The sequence below is a fragment of the Pelophylax lessonae genome (assembly GCF_965119305.1).
Source record: "Pelophylax lessonae genome assembly, chromosome: 8".
Classification (NCBI taxonomy): Eukaryota; Metazoa; Chordata; class Amphibia; order Anura; family Ranidae; genus Pelophylax; species Pelophylax lessonae.
This window is the reverse complement of record NC_138775.1, coordinates 197,339,332-197,345,331: the sequence shown is the minus strand read 5'-3', so window position 1 is coordinate 197,345,331 and position 6,000 is coordinate 197,339,332. Positions and strand designations below refer to the sequence as shown.

The 6,000-nt window shown below is 41.5% G+C and overlaps 1 pseudogene across 1 annotated transcript in view; it reads left to right on the top strand.

The window, feature by feature from the left end:
• The first annotated feature begins 1,007 nt into the window (after positions 1–1,007).
• The window catches only part of LOC309562220, a 30,527-nt pseudogene continuing 25,534 nt past the window's right edge, over positions 1,008–6,000 (top strand). Inside the window, exon 1 of the transcript in view lies at positions 1,008–1,071. The product of the transcript in view is annotated as an uncharacterized misc_RNA (transcript). The remainder of the gene's footprint in view (positions 1,072–6,000) is intronic.

Here is a 6,000-nt window from a genome sequence, read left to right as displayed (position 1 = left end):
GAATTATCTAAACGAGAAACGCAGTGGATCTATATGACTAATGCCCTGTATCCCAATGGCATGAACATAGAATTAGACGTAAACAGTTTTTTTAGTGATTATTGAATAGGTTGGGTAGAGATGTCCTTGTGATATTTTGATAGTAGATTAATACACTTGAATACACAAGGCCTATATTTTATCCATGGAGACTAGTTACCATAATACCTCGGAGAGTAGTGATTAGAATATCCCTTGATTAAACCGGACTCCGGGTATCACCTGATGTGGCCCTTTACGGTATTGTAGATCAACAGAGTACAATGTATAGTAAGAGCCTGTGAGTGAAAGCTCAGATAACTATTGGAAAGGAGAGATAGTGTACTAGATGTACTGTAAATTATTTTATGCAAATTTTTTACCCAATTGCAAGTAATAAGAGCTTGTTTAACATATGTTTCTGTTTTAATATATGTTTTTTTTATACATGCTGTTTTGTGATTTACAATGGTGATTGTTATGCACCATAAATCTGATCAGATGTGTGTCTCCAGTTCGAAGAATTTTAGTATACTTATAATGTGGTTGGAATGATTTCCTGAATGAGGAACATTTCTAAATCAATATTAAATATGTAAATACACTTAGTCTGAGTTTATTTATTAATTGTCTTCACATTAAGTGTATATATTAGGATTGTGGAAGCACATCCTTGTAAAAGAAAAAAATGCCACTAAGAATCTGGTTAGTACATTTGATCATATTAAAGGTGATGAGTTATATTCCATCTATTTATAAAAGAACATTTATGCTTTATGTATTGGAAAGGCCTTCCAGTTAGTAATGTGAAATCCTTCCCGGCACTTGTTCCCGAGCTGTCAGCTGGTATCAGGGGAAGCTGAATGGGTTAAGTACTCAGGTAGGAGAATGATAAATATGAGTGACCGTTCCGTGTGCCCACACCCTCAGTTGAAGTCGTGATGACGGAACCCGTCAGAGCGTGAGCACGCGGTCACCTAGGTAACAGGATGCCTGGACATCGTACACGCTACTCAGGAGCCACCGATCAGCTGTTTGAAAAAGCAACGGATGGTGAGAGCGGTGCAGCGGGACCAGAGCACACAGGTTTACCTTTGCTCATTACTGGATGTATATGCTTATAATATATTGTTTTGTGTAAGTGCAATGTTTGAAAGGAGAAGGGGGAGGTTTTTTAACAATAAACTGATTTTCTTCGACAATACTGCTTCTATTGTTACATGGTTATCACTGGGAATCGGAGTTCTGGATCTTATTTTTGAACAAACCGAATATCAAGAGGAATAAACAGGAGGGAGTGAAGCCTTTCTTTGGAGGTGCGAGGTGGAACCAGTGATCATAGTTTCCTTAAAGGCGCAGTGTATGAAGTTCTGCTGGTGAGTGTGCATTGCATAGGGGATAGCACCAGGGGTGTGGTGAAGGAGCATGCTGTGATTGTTCCATACACCGGTGAAGGACAAAGACTTTGTATTAAGGACTGTGCATTTAAGAATTTCACTGAACTAACCAATGTTATCAGTAATCTCCTTGGAGATAAGAAGGACTGCATATAACGCTGCTAATGTGTTCTCTCTTCTGGTAGATTTATTCCTGTGTCTGAGGAGTGTAACGCACACGGTATTGATTGTCAAGTTTGGTTTATAGCAGCAGCTTTCTGATAATATAATATTATATATGAATTCTTGATTACATACGTATACTGTTTCTAAGTGCTGGGTGAGTGTAGCGCTCCTGCGTTTTCTGTATAATGTGGATTTGCAGCTGCAGAAATATTCCACTTCAGTAGTCATGTAGAGAAACGCTGAGATACCAATCCCAACTCCCAAGACTCATCATATGTGGATAGTCTCAATTCAGCATACAAATATACACACTCAATAAGATGTTCCTGGAGTGATCTATGTATATAGTAGTATAGAGGTGATAGGCTGAAGAGACAGGTTGAGTAGAGACGATAGGTGACAGACACTTGAGAGGAATGTTCTTGAGAATGAGATAGTAACAGGTGGGATGCATATAGGTTAGCAATCATGTATGGTAGTAGATGATAGGATAGCAGATGACATACAGGAGAGACTAACCCAGTGCAAGAGCAGATGATAGTAGGCTCAAGAGATAGCAATCTAGATAGTGCAGATGTAGTAACAGTCCTTAGTATGCAGAGCTAGACAGTGTAAGCTTTAGTATGAAGGTTATTGAGGATTCCCCTGTGGGGTACTTATCACTAGTAGCAAGTAGCAGAGGAGAGGTTCGGTAAGAGCGGATGATCCAGTAGCAGGATACAAGGATCAGCAGCGAGGTTCCGATAGCGAGGTATGCTTGCAAGCATGCGAGCTTCAAGGCAGGTTATGCGGTGGCACAAGACAAGGTAAGCATCAAAGCACAAGACAAGGTAAGCATCAAGGCACATCTAGGCACACAGCAGGTTGAACGAACCCATGTGAGTGAAAGCTGGTGATTTAAATAGCTGTTCAGTCCGGCGCCTCATGATGATGTCAGCACTCTTAAAGGGAAACACACCTATATGTGCTTCATCTATCTAGGTAGATGGAATGCACCCGTAAATTATGTGATAGGAGGCACTGAGAGTGCCAGAACCTTACAGTGAGTGGGTAGAACTGGTGGTTATACTCTTATTTCACTCCTTTTTAGGCCAATTGAGCATCGTTTAAACACCAGCACCTACCTAGAATAATGTTGCTGACCATGTACATCCCTTTATGACTACAGTGTACTCATCTTCTGATGGCTACTTCCAGCAGGATAATGCATCATGTCACAAAGCTCAGATCATCTAACCACTGGTTTCTTGAACATAACAATGATGTTCACTGTACTCCAATGGCCTCCACAGTCACCAAATCTCCAATCCAATAGAACACCTTTGGGATGTGGTGGAATAGGAGATTCACATCATGGATGTCCAGCCGATAAATCTGCAGCAACTGCGTGATGCTATGATGTCAATATGGGCCAAAATCTCTGAGTAATGTTTCCAACACCTTGTTGAATCTTTGCCATTAAGAATTATGGCAGTTCTGAAGGCAAAAAGGGGTGCAACCCAGTACAGGTGACCCCTGGGTTACAAACATCCGACTTAGAAATGACTCCTACTTTCAAACGGAGGGAGACCACAGGAAGTGAGAGGAAATCTACCTCTAGGAAGGGAAATTCACTCCTGTAAGAGTTATCATGGGAAAAAGGTGTCTCTACTGAAGCTTTATCACCAATCCTTGTTTTCACAACAGCCCTAAATTTTCAAAAGTGAATTATCATAGGGACAGAAAGAGGTGAAATCTTCTGAACAGGGGCAAAAAAAATGTTACAGGGTTACACCTACACGTTTTGGCTAGACCTACACTTAAAAAATGTACCTGTTTAGACTTACAAACAAATTCAACTTAAGAAGAAAACCCACAGTCCCTATCTTGTTTGTAAACTGGGGACCGCCTGTACAAGCAAGGTGTACCTAATAAAGTAGCTGGTGAGTGTATTTACACATGCTGATACTGCCACGGAAGCTCTCCTTCTGGGGACATGAAATAGTCCGCAAATGTATCATGCATGGTTCTATCAGAATTGTTGGGTCACATTTTAGTATAACTTAGAGAGGGTAAATTGATCTTGTCCTCTTCTTCGACAGTAATGCCTTCTTTGTCCAAAATAATGTTGTACAGAACACAACTTGCTTGAAAGTGCGAGTGCCTCATCAGCTACAAGCATGTGTGGCATATCTGGCCCTGAAGTTCCTGGAAGAGGTTTGTTTGATAGTAAATGGAAGCGGCCCTCAAGTAGCCTTCTCCCCATTTTGGATGCTCTAAACACTCTTGAGTCTGCAGTACATCTGTACGCCCCAATATCAACAGCTACAAACCTATAATCACTGTCACAGACTTCCAAAAGCAGAAGGAAGAAGTATTTTTAAAATTAAAAACTTGGACCCAGATTAAGCCAGCATCTGAATTCAGATGTGTTTTTCATCCAGGACTCCAACACAGTTAGGGAATTGGGTCTTTCTCCAAAATCCATTGGCGATTTCCTGTCACATGGATGTATCTGAAACAGGCATTGCAGTAGACCAAAGCTCCTCCCATATTGCTTGACACATGTCATGTACAATTCCTGAGATTGTAGAGATTCCCAACAAAAATGAGTGGTTTAGGGATGTAAATGATCGTTCAGATGCCAGAAACCTAGGAAGAATAGTAATATTTTAAGGCATACCTTTACAACAGAACATTCAATCACAAGTCCTTCATGTTTACCATGCAGGGAAGACAATGCCCCCCCCCCCCCAAATACATACAATAGCATGCCATAAAGTACTTGCAATGCAATTTGGGGGGGGGGGGGTTATGGTGGCAAAATGCCTAGAAATGTCTGTATGGCTGACAGATTTTCCAAAAAAAAATAAGACAAAGTTACATATTGTGAGTGCTGGTTAGGTAGAAAAAAATTAAACTAAATTTAAAATTAAGAAATGATGAAAAAAATACTACATTATGCTGGAAATAATCAAGCAGAAAGGCTGGCTTACCACAGGGTAAGTAGAAGTTACTCCTTTGGAGGCACACAACGTCTCATGTACATGTTCAACTGTTTTGAACATGGATGCAACTTTTCCAATAAAAAGTTGAACGCTGGTACAGACATTCGGGTGAATTTGAAAAATGTTGTTGGAAAACATCGCAAATTTGCATAGTGCAGAGCAACAAATCCTTCACAGGGCCTCTTGAGCCGCATGGGATGTGTCCAGTACCTGCGTCTTCTCTCAGAAATCTTCCTGCTTATGATGTTTCGTCTCCTCACATACGACAACATGACAAATAATGTCACATGGTCCTAAAATCTGTCAAAATCCATTGCTATAAAGCAAGTAGAATACAGCAAGGAACCAGGAAGCACACAGCAATAAAGCTGAAACCACAAAACAGCATGGGAAGCACAATGCACGCTGGGGAAAAGCAAAGAATCGTGGGAAAATTCCCATAATTCAGTAAAAACGAATGAATAAACAGGACGAAAACAGATGAAAAAAGGATGACAACAGATGGAAAACGGATGACAACAGATGGAAAACAGATGACAATGGATGAAAAACGGATGTGAAACTGATGTTAACTAAAAAAAAAATTATGACAAAAATTGTTACTGAACTGATAAAATGAACAGTCCGTATGTAATGGTGCTGGTGGCTGAGCCTGACGTGCAGAGGTAGCCTCGTGGGATCTGGTACAACAGGAACACGGACAGGTCACACTGGTGGTAGACACGGGCTAGTCTGAGGTGCTGAGTCTAAGTGACAGCAGCTCTTCACCAGGGCATCTGATGGTGAGGATGGATTTTGCTGCATGCTGAACACCAGGTCGCGGTCCTCAGGGTTGCCCCACCAGGAGGTGAACAAGTCCAGAATCTGAAGCAGATAAGCCGACAAGCATAAGGCAGGAGAGTGGTCACAGGAACGAGCCAAGGTCAGGGCGGGCAGCAAGCAGACGAAGTAGTGTACAAGCCGGGAGGTCGATCAGGAAGTCAACAGGAAACAGCAGGTTCAGGATCAGGAAGTACAGGTAAAGCTGCAGACAAGACAGCAAAGGCTCAGTGTTCCTGAGGTGTTTAAATAGGCCAGCCTTTTGCCAATTAGTGCAATTAGTCTGCACTAAGTTAACTCTTTAGTGGCAGATTCATGACGGCACTTCAGTGTGCACAGGGAGTGTTCCTAACACCGTATGTGTGAAAGGGGCCTTAAGTTAGGTTATAAAAAAAAAAAATTCCTGAGCTTTGAACATCTCATGGAGCACTGTTCAATCCATCATCTGAAAATGTAAGTATGGCACAACTGCAAACCTACCAAGACATAGCCGTCCAACTCAACTGACAGGCCAGGCAAAGAGAGCATTAAGCAGCATTAACCACTTAAAGTGGAGTTCCACCCTAAAATGATACTTACCTCCATCTTTTCGCTCCGGGTCACCTGAAAAACAA